Source organism: Stomoxys calcitrans, chromosome 1 (assembly GCF_963082655.1).
Source record: "Stomoxys calcitrans chromosome 1, idStoCalc2.1, whole genome shotgun sequence".
Taxonomy (NCBI): domain Eukaryota; kingdom Metazoa; phylum Arthropoda; class Insecta; order Diptera; family Muscidae; genus Stomoxys; species Stomoxys calcitrans.
In genome coordinates this window covers 260,109,541-260,124,413 of record NC_081552.1, presented here as the reverse complement: position 1 = coordinate 260,124,413, position 14,873 = coordinate 260,109,541, and the positions used below count along the sequence as shown (strand labels likewise).

General features: G+C 39.0%; 1 protein-coding gene across 2 annotated transcripts in view; it reads right to left on the bottom strand.

The window, feature by feature from the left end:
* LOC106091665 (bumetanide-sensitive sodium-(potassium)-chloride cotransporter) overlaps positions 1-14,873 on the bottom strand; it is a 214,958-nt gene that overhangs the window by 177,286 nt on the left and 22,799 nt on the right. For both annotated transcript variants that reach the window (XM_013258268.2, XM_013258271.2), the window contains exon 2: positions 2,932-2,953. The gene's annotated coding sequence lies outside the window, so the exon portion shown is untranslated. The remainder of the gene's footprint in view (positions 1-2,931; positions 2,954-14,873) is intronic.

Here is a 14,873-nt window from a genome sequence, read left to right as displayed (position 1 = left end):
CATTTATTATCCGATTTTGCTGAAATTAGGGACAGTGACTTAAGTTAGATCCCACGACATCTTTCTGCAATATGGCCCAGATCGGTCCAGATTTCAATATAGCTGCAATATAGATCGATCTCTCGATTTAAGGATTTGGGCCCATAAACGGCGCATTTATTGTCCGATGTTGTCGAAATTTGGGTCAGTGACTTATGTTAGGCCCCTCAACATAGTTCTGCAATATGGCACAGATCGGTCCAGTTTTGGATATAGCTGCCATATAGACCGATCTCTCTATTAATGTTTTTTTGCCCATAAAAGGCGCATTTATTGTCCGATGTAGTCGAAATTTGGGTCAGTGACTTATGTTAGGCCCCTCAACACAGTTCTGCAATATGGCACAGATTGGTCCAGTTTTGGATATAGCTGTCATATAGACCGATCTCTCGATTTAGGGTTTTGGGCCCATAAAAGTCGCATTTATTGTCCGATGTCGTCGAAATTTGAGTCAGTGACTAAAGTTAGGCCCCTCAATATAGTTCTGCAATACGGCACAGATCGGTCCAGGTTTGGATATAGCTGCCATATAGACCGATCTCTTGATATAAGGTTTTGGGCCCATAAAAGGCGCATTTATTGTCTAATGTTATCGAAATTTGGGACAGTGACCTAACCTAAGCCCCTTGACATCCTTCTGCAATATGGTACATATCGCTCCAGATTTGGATATAAACCAGAAATGAGCCTCATCGCTGAACAAAATTTGTCAAAATTTGAACACATTTCGAATCGAACACTGATTTTGGTAATAAAATTCAATGATTTGCAAGCGTTGCTCGTTAGTAAGTCTATTCATGATGAAATGTCAAAGCATACTGAGCATCTTTCTCTTTGACACCATGTCTGAAATCCCACGTGATCTGTCAAATACTAATGCATGAAAATCCTAACCTCAAAAAAATCACCCTTTAGATGCCATATAGACCGTTCTCTAGATATAAGGTTTTGGGATCATAAAAGGTGCATTTATTGTCCGATGTCATCGAAATTTGGGACTGTGACTTAAGTTAGGCCCTTCGACATAGTTCTGCAATATGGCACAGATCGGTCCAGATTTGGATGTAGCTCCCATATAGACCCTTCTCTCGATTTAAGATTTTGGGCCCATAAAAGGCGCATTTATTGTCCGATTTCGCCGAAATTTGGGAAAAAGAGTTAAGTTAGGCTCTTCTATATTCCTCTTCAATTTGGCTCCGATCGGTCTAGTTTTGGATATAGCTGCTACATAGACCGATCTCTATTTATAAGGTTTTGGGACCATAGAAGGCGCATTTATTGTCCAATTTCGCCGAAATTTGGGACAGTGAGTTGTGTTAGGCTCTTCGTCACTTTTCTAAATTTTGGCCCAGATCAGTTCAGATTTGGATATAGCTGCCATATATACCAATATCTCGATTTAAAGTCTTGGCCCCATAAAAGGCACATTTTTAATCCGATTTCGCTTAAATTTGACACATTGCCCTATGTAGCATTGGAGGCCACCGTAGCGCAGAGGTTAACATGTCCGCCTATGACGCTGAACGCCTGGGTTCGAATCCTGGCGAGACCATCAGAAAAAATATCCAGTGGTGGTTTTCCCCTCCTAATGCCGGCAACATTTGTGAGGCATTATGCCATGTTAAACTTCTCTCCAAAGAGGTTTCGCACTGCGGCACACCGTTCGGACTTGGCTAAAAAAGGAAGGGCCCGTTATCATTGAGGTTAAATTTGAATCGGACTGTACGCATTGATATGTGAGAAGTTTGCACCTGTTTCTTAGTGGAATGTTCATGGGCAAAATTTGCATTTGCATGCTTTTCGGCCTAGAGACGAAGCCTATTGAATTTGGAAATCGGTTCAGATTTGGATATAGCTTCCACATATATATGTTCGTCCAATTTGCAATAATAATGCAGTAAAATGATCATTTGTTAGCCGATTCTCTTGAAATTTGGCAAGAAGGATTTTCTCTCGACTATCGACGTTACTGGTGAATTTCATAGAAATCGGTTCAGATTTAGATATAGCTGTCATATATGTACATCGCCCGATTTTCACTCCAAGAGTCACTGCAAGCGCATTTGTTGACCAATATTGCCGAAATTTTGCACATCGCTTTTCTCGACGACTACCACACTATCGGAGAAGTTTTCTCAAAATCGGTTCAGATTTAGATATAGCTCCCATATATATGATCGTCTGATTTTGAGAAATATTGGAATAAAGTGCTCATTAGTTAACCGATTCTCTTGAAATTCAGCCGGAGAGATCTTCTTAGGGCTCTTCATATTACTGGGGAATTTCCTAGAAATCGGTCCAGATTTAGATATAGCTGTCATATATGTACATTGCCCGATTTTCACTCCAAGAGTCACTGCCAGCGCATTTGTTGACCAATGTTGTCGAGATTTTGCACAACGCTTTCCTTCACGACTACCACAATATCTGAGAAGTTTGGATAATTTTCAATAATCTTGTCATTTGTCAACCGTAGTTATTGTTTTTTTTTTAGCATATTAGCCAGGAAAACATCTACTGAGGTCTATCAAAATTGGTTCAGAATTGGATATAGCTGCCACATTGTACTTATTGGGTAGGGGTAGGGTATTATACAGTCGGCACCGCCCGACTTTTGCCTTTCCTTACGGGTTTTCAAATCGGTTTATTTGGGAGCTGGGGCTATCCTTTGTATTGTTATGAAATTAGTCCCATCTTATGACATCGTAACTCGATTAGACCTATCTATTCCAAGGAATTGAAATATTTACTTATTGCTATAACCTTTACCTAATAAATAATGTAAGCTTCTTGCAAAAAAAAAATTCCTATGAATTTCATAATTAGCTGAGATTACCGAAAAATACAAATGTCATATACATAATTAAAATCGCATTCCACTGAAATACTTACTTATTTGTTAAGAACCAAAAACCTAAAACGAAAAGATATGAAAAGAAATCATTTACATTTTATCATCAAATTCTTTGGGAAGAAAAAACGAATAAGAATAAATTATCTTAATTGATGTCAATACTCAAAAGCTTTGCAGTTATTCCTTGTCAACGAGCATGTAATTAGAGCAACAAAGATTCACCAGAACACTTTGAAGAAAAACTTTCATTCAATAAAGGCTTAAATTATAAATGTATGTCATGGTTTGTGTTTTGTGGGAAGGCAACTTTTAATTTGCTCAAGGCCAACAGAATTTCATAAAATTTAAAGGGCAAAAATTATTACCACTCACACTCTGTTTTGAGGATGACAACACACACGTGCTTTCAAAACTTACATTCGCATTCATATTCTACTCCCAAATACCTTTATTTGAGCCCCATACTGCGAGGGTCACGAAAAAATTGCTGTTTATGGGGTTTTTTGAGAAAGGGGTAGACCACCAGAAAATTGGTCCCGAAAGTGGGTATCAATTCTTGCTCTATCCCCTAAATTCCTTTCATTTAAGTTCTACATTGACATGGTGGGTAAATATGCCCGATTTAGGGGTGTTTTGGTGATTGGAATGGTCCCCAAACACCAAGCCCGGGAAATATATCAACAACGGGCTCTATTCTCATATATCATATATATGAACCCCTTATTGCCATTGGTCTCAAAATTGGATATCAAATTCGTTTTCTAATCTCACTTAAACTTCTTATTGCAAAAGTCGGCTAATATATCCGGTTTGGGGTATTGACTCTAAAAACTATATATATTTAGCTCCACTCTCTTTAAGACCCAAAATGTCTTGGTGAGCAAATACGTCCGATTTGGGGGTTATTATAGTGGTGGGAAGTCCCCTAGGCAGTTGGTTCCTAATAGTGATATCAGATATGTGGTCTACTCCCAAAAATGTTGTTATCAGATACGTGGTCTACTCCCAAATACCTTTAATTCAAGCCCCATATTTCCATAGTCGACAAACATGACCGGCTTGGGGGGTGGTTTGGGGGATGGGCGGCCACTCAGTGAGTTGACCTTGACAATATATATCGGATTAGTGTTCTACTCTAAAAACCCTCTTATTTGAGCCTCATATTGCAATAGTCAGCAAATACTTACAATTTGGGTGGGGTTGTGGGGGTGTGGTGGCCCCATAGACACGTTTTCCCGAATATTGATATCAGATTCGTGCTTTAATCCCAAAGATCTTTCATTTGAGCCCCATATTGCTATGGTCGTAAATTTCCCCCTTGGGGGAATGTTTTTGGGGAGAGGCGGCCGCCCAAACACTTGGTCCCACATTTGGATATCTGATTCTAACTCTACATTCAAATACCTTTTATTTAAGCCCCATATTGCCATGGTCAGTAAATAAGTCCAGTTTGGGGGGTATTTTTGGGGAAACTTGGTTCCACATATCAGATTCGTATTGTACTCGCAAATACCTTTCATTTGAGTCCCATATTGCCATAGTCGGTAAATGAGTCCTGTTTGGGGGGTGTCTTGGGGGAGGGGTGGACCCCCAGAATCGTGGTCCCACATTTGGATTTAAGATTCGTATTCTACTCGCAAATACCTTTCATTTGAGCCCCATATTGCCATGATCGGTAAATATGTCCGATTTAAGGGGTTTTGGGGCTTGGGGTGGTCCCCCTAACACTTTGTCCGACAATTGGATATCAGATTCGTATTCTACCCACAAATACCTTTTATTTAAGCCCCATATTCCTATGGTCAGTAAATAAGTCTTGTTTGGGGGTGTTTTGGGGGAGGGGTGTACCCCCAGAATCGTGGTCCCGCATTTGGATATCAGATTCGTATTCTACTCGCAAATACCTTTCATTTGAGTCACATATTACCATGGTCGGTAAATATGTCCGATTTAGGGGTGTTTTGGGGGTTGGGGTAGCCCCCCCAACATTTGGTCCGACATTTGGATATCAGATACGTTTTCTTATCCTAAATACCTTTCCTTTGAGTCCCATATTTTCGTGATTGGTGTAAATATATATTTGGTAGGTTGAAAGATGGGGCGGCCCCCCTTCGTACCCCATCCCAAATTTGGATACCAAATTTGAATTTTTAGGGTACTATATGAGAGCACACAAAATTTCGCTTAAATCGCACCACCCATCACCGAGATATGGCGTTTCTGAAAATTAGGGTAAGGGGGAGGGTCCGCCGCCCCCCCCCCCCCCCCCCTTCAGATATAAAAAAATGTAGTACCCTATTTTTATCACGGGATCATTATGCACCATCTGTGAAAATTTCGGTTCAGCCATTCCGGTTCATCCATTCCTGAACACACAAACAAACAAATAAACAAACAAACAAACAAACAAACAAACAAACAAACAAACAAACAAACAAACAAACAAACAAACAAACAAACAAACAAACAAACAAACAAACAAACAAACAAACAAACAAACAAACAAACAAACAAACAAACAAACAAACAAACAAACAAACAAACAAACAAACAAACAAACAAACAAACAAACAAACAAACAAACAAACAAACAAACAAACAAACAAACAAAGATTGGCCCAATCTAGACGATATTCAACAAAAAGGTTAAGAGGGATGCCAAAACGCACTGCTTTCATCAAAATCGGATGAAAAATGCTCGTTTTATGGGCTCATTACACAATATCGGGAGATCGTTATATATGGCAGCTATATCCAAATATGGTCTGATCTGGACGATATTCAACAAAAAGGTTTAGAAGGGTACCGGAACTCGCGGTGCCAAATTTCAATAAAATAGGATGAAAAATGCTTCTTTTATAGACTCATTACACAATATCGGGAGATCTATATCCAAATATGGTCGGATCTGTACCACATTTGACAGGAATGGGTAGGGATGTACCAGAACACAGTGTGCCAAATTTCATCGAATTCGGGTAATAAATGGATCAACCACCCGATCTCCCGATATAGGGTATTGAGGCCACCCTATATCGGGAGATCGGATGGTCGGTCTTAGGGCAGCTATATCCAAATATAGTCCGATCTGAAACGCACTTCACATAAATGAATAAGGGTTCTCCAGAACTCACTGTGACAAATTTCATCGAAATCGGATGAAAAATGACCAATTCATTGCCTCAAGACTTTAAGTCTGGAGATCAGTCTATATAGCGGCTATGTATAACTAAAATCCGATTTTATGAGATCAGAAGGTTAGGTTTACATACAAAGAATACGAAATCATCAAAATTTTTTTTAAAAATATTTTTATACCCAAGATATCTGCAAAATTATAAAAACCGAGCTTTTGGGTATAAATGGGTAAATACCCGGGTATTTATCCAATCTAACGGGTAAATACCTTTTGGGTATTTACCCATCGCCCATCTCTACAAATAGACAGATAGAAACTCATCATCAAGCTCATCCTGCTCTATACGTTATGTCGGCACGGACCCATCGCCATAACATTTCCTTTTTTGCTCATTGGGATCCAAAGGGAAACAAATGGAGTGCTTAGAGGGTAGGGGAAAAAATTGGCTCCTTTCTAGCATGGGACAGCCTAATACATATATACGAAACTCGATTTGTTATAGCGGTTGTACATCTCACTCACTTTTGTTAAAGATTTACAAAATCGAAAGCCTAAAAATTTAATGACAAAAAATTCTAGGAAAAGATACGCTTATGTGTTTTTTAAGAAAGAAGAACACATGCCATTTTTATCAATGACTTCATATCATTCAGCTTTTTTATACCCTCCACCATAGGATGGGAGTATACTAATTTCGTCATTCGGTTTGTAACACCTCGAAATATGCGTCTGAGATCTCAGCCATGTCCGTCCGTCTGTCCGTCCGTCCGTTTCTATGTCGAAAGCAAACTAACTTCCGAAGGAGTAAAGCTAGCCGCTTAAAATTTTGCAAAAATACTTTTTGTTAGTGCAGGTCGGTTGGGCCAAATCGTTACATGTTTTGATAAAGCTGCCATATAAACCGATCTTGGATCTTGACTTCTTGAGCTTCTAGAGCTCGTGAGCTTTGCACGTAGTGTTTCGGTATCACCTCCAACAACTGTGCTAAGTAGGGCGCAAATCGATAAATAACCTGATATAGCTGCCATATAAACCTACCTGGGATCTTGACTTCGTGAGCCTATAGAGGGCGCAATTCTCGTTCGATTTGGCTGAAATTTTGCATGAGGAGTTCTGTTACGACTTCCAATAACTGTGCCAAGTATGGCGCAAATCGGTACATAACCTGATATAGCTGCCATATAAACCGAACTGTGATCTTGACCTCTTGAGCTTCTTGAGGGCTTCTTGAAACTCTAGAGGGCGCAATTCTCGTCCAATTTGACTGAAATTTCGCACGTAGTTTTTCGGTATTACTTTCAACAACTGTGCTAAGTATGGTTCAAATCGGTTCATGTGTTGGTAAAGCTGCCATATAAACCGATCTTGGATCTTGACTTCTTGAGCCTCTAGAGGGCGCAATTATCATCCGATTTGACTGAAATTTTGCACGTGGTGTGTCGTCATGACTTCTAACAACTGTGCTAAGTATGGTTCAAATCGATTCATGTTTTGGTATAGCTGCCATATAAACCGATCTTGGATCTTGACTTTTTGAGCCTCTTGAGGGCGCAATTGTCATCCGATTTGGCTGAAATTTTGCATGAGGTGTTTTGGTTTCACTTCCAACAACTGTGCTAAGTATGATTCAAATCGGTTCATAACCTGATATAGCTGTCATATAAACCGATCTGGGATCTTGGCTTCTTGAGCCGCTGGAGGGCGCAATTCTCGTCCGATTTGACTGATATTTTGCTCGTAGTCTTTTGGTATCACTTCCAACAAGTGCGCTAAGTTTGGTTCAAAACTGCCCACGTTTTGATATAGCTGCCATATAAACCGATCTTGAATCTTGACTTCTTGAGCCTCTAGAGGGCGCAATTCTCATCCGATTTGGCTGAAATTTTGCATGAGGTGTTCTGCTACGACTTCCAATAATTGTGCTAAGTATGATTCAAATCAGTTCATAATCTGATATAGCTGCCATATAAACCGATCTTGGATCATGACTTCTTGAGCCTCTAGAGGGCGCAATTCTCATCCGATTTGGCAGAAATTTTGTACAACACCTTCTCTCATGACCCTCAACATACTTGTCTAATATGGTCTGAATCGATCAATAGCTTGATATAGCTCCCATATAAACCGATCTCCCGATTTTGCTTCTTGAGCCCCTACAAGGCGCAATTCTTATCCAAATAAACCGAAATATTACACAATGACCTCTACAATGTTGAGCATTCATTTACGGTCCGAATTGGACTATAACATGATATATTTTTTGTTTGCCTCAAACAGAGATACGCGCATAGAACTCGACAAATGCGATCCATGGTGGAGGGTATATAAGATTCGGCCCAGCCAAACTTGGCACGCTCTTACTTGTTTCCCATTGAAACATTTCAAAGGTGGGGGGGGGGCACTACTTGATACGTGTTGACAAGAGCGTCTTGTTGTAAGTCATATCCGGTTGCTTTTGTCATTATTCATTCGTCTCCCTAAGGACATAAATATCATCCTTAATTCTAACGCTTGATGTGTTTTTTCTTCTTAACTTCGCAGCTTGATTTTTTTTTTTTTTTGATTCTTTGCTAACAGTTTGGTGTAAAAATTTATTACGAACCCCCAGATGACACTTTAACTAGCCATCAATTGAAAATTGAAAAGCTATTCAATTCGAAATGGGACAATTGGTTTTGAGCACATTTGCGACACGTGCTTTATTTCCTCCAAACTCAAAACAACAACAAAATGTTGTGAGCTGCAGGCAAGACTTTTTTCCAGGCGATAGACAATTGTGGCATTTTATTGTTGACGCTCTGGCATAACATCGCCATACTTTGTCTATCTATGTTTTTTTTTTTTTTTTTTCTTTTTGCCCAGCTCAGGAGATAGGTAATGACCAACTGTCGTTTTAGAGACTTGGCAAACGCAAAATCATTTAACTTTAAACGCCTACAATTCAATTGAACATGAACGAAAAATCGCCAACGCCATCAGCCATCAGAATTCGAATCAGCAACAGCTCGGTTATCAGCTTAAGGGCATCAGCGCGAATTATCAACAGAATCATCAGCTCGACCAAGATTTTGCGATTGAGAAGTGCTGGAGGCGAGGTCCAGCAACAGCACTCAAGTGATTCTAATGTGTGTGTGTGTGTGTGCACCATATGGAGAGTGCTTATGCTTGGATCTGATCTGATAAGCCGATAGAAGAGAAACAGAATGGTGGGTCAGATGGGAATGAATGAATGAATGGACGATTGGCTTGCATGTGGCTGCTGACGCCAGCGCTTCCACTGCCACTGTCACTGCCGCTGCTGTCCATAGATTAGTTTTGCAAAAAAAAGAGGCACTTTAAGATGAGGGTCAGTAGTTAGTCAGCTGCTGTATTTTACGAGACTTTAAAAGCAAATTTAAGTGCCTGTATACATTTCGGATTTTCGTCCATCAGTAGTCCTCTGCCCAGTGCCACCACAAGCATTTGCCAGTGGTCACTGCAGCCCAACTGCCACTCAGTCGTCATCAGTAGTTGCTTGGCAGTCGGACGAGTAGTCATAAATCTAGATTTAGTGCATGGTGATATGGTGATGGCACACTCAGGAAAGAAAGGAAGCCTGCCCAAAGTGGACAACCAGAAATAAATCGACAAAAACTAGGAGACTGGACAGAAGAGATGGGTATGCTTCTCATTTAGAACATGAAGACGACGACTACTACTACTACAACTATGATGATGACAATAACGCTGATCATCATGATGATGGCTATGTGGCAATGTGCCCTGGCTTTGGAAATGGAAATTGCTGTGAATGATGTACGTTGTCATCATGTATACAAAAATAACTGTTTACTACAGATAATGATGCAAAGCGAAAATTAGAACCAAAGGCACACATCTCTGATCAAAAAGGAAGAGGAACACACCAAATATCGTGAACTTGAATGATAAGTAGTGTTTGTATATATATATTTGACAAGCACTTGAAATGTTTGCAAGAAAAATGGAAATAAAAGCAAATTGCAGAAAATCTTAAAAATAGGAATGAATGTGGGTCACTATAGAGAAAAAGTAATGTGAAAGGGGTTTAATACATAAAGACAGCGTTTTATTAATAAAAAAACAAATACTGCACCATTATAACCATGATTTTTGGACTTAACAAATCATTTTGGAGAAGAGTTGTAATTTTTTTGAAACTGTTATACAATTTTTAAAACTGTTATACTAACCATTTATAACTGTTATACAAATTTTAAAATTGTTATACTCTTATTTCAAATATTTAAAACTGTTTTATCTGATTTTAGCATGCATTTTTAAGAGATACGTGGTTTTTTTAAATGAAAATTCCAAAAAATTCTTCTAGAATAATTATAACAAGTAAAAAGGCGTTAAGTTCGGCCCGGCCGAATACCCACCACCTCGGGAATATATGGATACCCACCACCTCGGGAATATATGTAAACCACCTTTCATCAAAATTCGGTGGAAATTTCATACCTTATGTCCCATATCAGTTATATCAAAATATGTTCCGATTTGGACCAAATACTAAAAGTACACTAGCTATATCTAAAAATAAACCGATCTGAACCATATACGACACGGATGTCGAAAAGCCTAACATAAGTCACTGTGTCAAATTTCAGTGAAATCGGATTATAAATGCGGCTTTTATGGGGCCAAGACCTTAAATCGCGATATCGGTCTATATGGCAGCTATATTCAAATCTCGACCGATCTGGACAAAATTGAAGAAGGACTTCGAAGAGCCTAACCGAACTCACTGTCTCAAATTTCAGCGACATCGGGCAATAAATGCGTCTTTTATGGCCCCAAAACCTAAAACGTAGATATCGGCCAATATGGCAGCTATATCCAAATCTGAACCGATCTGTGCGATATTGCAGAAGTATGTCAAGGGGTTTAACTTAACTCACTGTCCCAAATTTTGGTGACATCGGATAATAAATAAGCATTTTATGGGCCAAAAACCATAAATCAAGAAATCGGTCTATATGGCAGCTATATCCAAATCTGAACCGATTTGGTACAAATTGAAGAAAGATGTCGAAAGGCATAACACAACTTACTGTCTCAAATTTCAGCAAGATCGGATAATAAATGTGGCTTTTGTGGGACTTAGACCCTAAATCGGATGATCGGTCTATATGGCAGCTATATCCAAATCTGAACCGATCTGAGCCAAATTGACGGAGGATGTCGAAGGGCCTAACACAACTCACTGTCCCAAATTTCAGCGAAATCGGATAATAAATGTGACTTTTATGGGACTTAGACCCTAAACTGGCATATCGGTCTATATGGCAGCTATATCCAAATCTGGACCGATCTGAGCCAAATTCACGGAGGATGTCGAAGGGCCTAACACAACTCACTGTCCAAAATTTCAGCAAAATCGTACCATAAATGTGGCTTTTATGGGCCTAAGACTCTAAATCGGCCGATCGGTCTATATGGGGGCTATATCAAGATATAGTCCGATATAGCCCATCTTCGAACTTAACCTGCTTATGGACAAAAAAAGAATCTGTGCAAAGTTTCAGCTCAATATCTCTATTTTTAAAGGCTGTAGCGTGATTTCAACAGACAGACGGACAGACGGACGGACATGTCTAGATCGTCTTAGATTTTTACGCTGATCAAGAATATATATACTTTATAGGGTCGGAAATGGATATTTCGATGTGTTGCAAACGGAATGACAAAATGAATATACCCCCATCCTTCGGTGGTGGGTATAAAAACCAATATTACACCATTACAACCATTTTATCCAACAAAACTAATTTTTTCTAAAATGATGTAATTTTTAAATCCGTTATACAATTTTAAAAAACTGCAATACAAACTTTTTCAATTCTTATTAAATTTTTGAAACTGTTATACAAAATTTTATAACTGTTATACACTCTAAAAAACCAGCAGTCTTCAATACATAATTTTTATTAACTTTTTTTCATATGAAAATTCAGATAAATTCTCGAAGAATAATAATAAAAACGAATAAAAGCTTGCTAAGTTCGGCCGTGCCGAATCGTATTTACCCTCACAAATGGATCAAATTTGTCAAGTTCTTTGCCCGATATCTCTTTAAAGGCAAACAATAATGGATAAGAATTAATAAAAAACAAATACTGCACCATTATAACCATGTTTTTTGGACTTAACAAAACATTTTGGAGTTGTAATTTTTTTTTAACTGTTATACAATTTTTAAAACTGTTATACTAAAAATTTATAATTGTTATACAATTTTTAACATGTTTATACTTCTACTAGCTGAACCAGGTTTAAAAGGAGTTTATGGGATGAGGCGTCCTCAAACAATTGGTCCCAATATTTATACTCTTTGGGGGGTGTTTTGGGAAAGGCGCGGTGCCCGAAATACATGGTCCCACATTCGGATATCAGATTCGTATTCTAGTCCCAAATACCTTTATTGGAGCCCCATATTGCGATGGTCAGTAAATAATTGTTGTTTGTGAGGTGTTTTAGGGTAGGCGTAGACCCCCAACACCTTTCATTTGAGCCCCACAATGACGTGGTTGGTAAATATGCCCGATTGAGGGGTGTTTTGAGGAGTGGGGTGGTCCCCCAAACACTTAGCCCTGAAAATATATATATATATATATTGGGGTGCCCAAAAAGTAATTGCGGATTTTTTAAAAGAAAGTAAATGCATTTTTAATAAAACTTAGAATGAACTTTTGGGGCAACCAATATATTGTCATTGGCCTCAAAATTGGATATCAAATTCGTTTTCTTATCTCAAATACCTTTTATTTAAACCCCAAACATGACCGGTTTCGGAAGTATTTTGGGGGATGGAGTGGCCGTTCAGGGACTTGGCCCTGAAAATGTATATCAGATTCGTGTTCTACTCTAAAATACTTTTTATTATATTCCCATATTTTAATGGTCAGCAAATACTTCCTATATGGGTGGAGTTACGGGGGGGGGGGGGGATGTCCCCATACACACTTTTCCCGATTATTGATATCAGATTCGTGCTTTACTCCCAAAGACCTTTCATTTGAGTCCCATATTGCTATGGTCGTAAATTTGTCCTCTTTGGGGGTTGTTTTCGGAAGGGGCGGCCTCCCATACAGTTGGTCCCACACTTGGAAATCAGATTCGTACTCTACACTTAAATACCTTTCATTTGAGCCCCATATTGCCATGATCAGTAAATAAGTCCTGTTTGGGGGGTGTTTTGCGGAAGGGATGCACCGCTAGAAACTTGGTCCCACATTTGGATACCAAATTCGTGTTCTACTCGCAAATACCTATCATTTGAGTCCTACATTGCCAAGGTAGTTAAATATGTTCGATTTAGGGGTGTTGTGGGGGTTGGGGTGGTCCCCCAAACACTTTGTCCGACAATTGGATATCAGATAAGTTTTCTACTCTTAAATACCTTTCATTTGAGTCCCATATTGTCATGATTGGTCTATATATATATTTGGTAGGTTTTGTGGGTGGGGCTGCCCCCCTAGGTACCCCATCCGAAATATGGATACCAAATTTTCATTTTTAGGTTACTTTTAGAGAGCATACAAAATTTCGCTTAAATCGCACCACCCATCGTCGGGATTTTGTGTTTCTGAAAATTAGGGTAAGGGGGAGGGTCCGCTCGCCCTTCAGATATCCAAAAATATAGTACCCTATTTTCACCACGGGACCATCTGTGAAAATTTCAAGAAAATCGGTTTAGCCGTTTTTGAGTCTACAAGGAAGACACAAACAAACAAACATAAATTGATTTTTATACTACCACCGTAAGAATATAACCCCTAGGGTATATTCGTTTAGTCATTCCGTTTGCCACACATCGAAATATCAATTTCCTACCCTACAAAGTATACATATTTCGGATCGTCGTAAAATTCTAAGACGATTTAACGAGGTCCGTCTATACGTCTGTCCGTCCGTCTGTTGTAATTACTCCACACCCTTCAAACATTGAGATATTGAGTTGAAATTTGGCACAAATACGTCTTCTTGATGCATACTGGTTCAGTTCTTGAATGGGCCAATTCGGACCATATTTGGATATAGCTGATATATAGACCGATTTTGCGATAAAGGGTCTAATGCCCATAAGTGCTTTATTTTTCATTCGATTTCGCTGAAATTTGAAACTGTGAGTATTTTTAGACCTCCCGACATCTGACCCAAATGTGGTTTAGATCGGACTATATTTACATATAACTGCCATATATACCGATCTGCCGATAAAGGGTCTGAAGCCCATAAAAGCTTTATTTATTACCCGATTTCGCTGAAATTTCTAACAGAGGGTTATCTTAAGCCTCCTGATATCTGACCTAAATATGGATCAAGTCGGACTATATTTAGGTATAGCTGCCATATAGACCGATCTCCAGATAAAGGGTCTAAAGCCCATAAAAGCACCTTTTTGTAACCGATTTCGCTGAAATTTGAAACATTGAGTAGTTTTACGCCTCCTAACATAGGACCCAAATGTGGTTCAGATCGGACTATATTTAGATATAGCTGCCATATATACCGATCTGGCGATAAAGGGTCTGAAGCCCATAAAAGCTTTATTTATTACCCGATTTCGCTGAAATTTGAAGCAGTGGGTATTCTTAGTTCTCCCGACATCCATCCCAAATATGGTTCGGATGAGACTATATTGAGATATAGCTGCCATACAGATCGATATCCCGATAAAGGGTCTGAAGCAAATAAAAGCTTTATTTTTTATCCGCTTTTGCTGAAATTTGAAACACCCGCTATCCGATCCAAATATGGTAAAGATCGGACTGTATTTGGATAAAGCTGTCATATATACCAATCTGCCGATAAAGG